Source organism: Penaeus monodon, chromosome 31 (genome assembly GCF_015228065.2).
Source record: "Penaeus monodon isolate SGIC_2016 chromosome 31, NSTDA_Pmon_1, whole genome shotgun sequence".
Taxonomy (NCBI): Eukaryota; Metazoa; Arthropoda; class Malacostraca; order Decapoda; family Penaeidae; genus Penaeus; species Penaeus monodon.
In genome coordinates, this window is record NC_051416.1 from 2306121 (window position 1) to 2306361 (window position 241).

The window sequence follows — 241 nt, forward strand, 5'->3', positions numbered from 1 at the left end:
GCATTCTTGTCGCTGCACACGATTTTCATCTTCATTACACCTAATATAGGGATAAAAACGTGTTATTGCCCGGAAAGACCAGTTTAACTCCCCCCATACAACGAGGAATTAGATATAACGAAAATGTAACGGCAGAGGTTCATAAGTCTGGGGATTGTCGTTTTTATGCTGGTTTGGTCGTTTTATTTACTTTATTTTTTCTCCAGAATGTGTGATTTGTTGAGAGAGAATTAAAGGCGGG

At 39.0% G+C, this 241-nt stretch overlaps 1 protein-coding gene across 1 annotated transcript in view; it reads left to right on the forward strand.

Moving 5' to 3' along the window:
- Positions 1–241, forward strand: part of LOC119592824 (rootletin-like) — a 148678-nt gene that overhangs the window by 47413 nt on the left and 101024 nt on the right. The gene's annotated exons all lie outside the window — the stretch shown is intronic.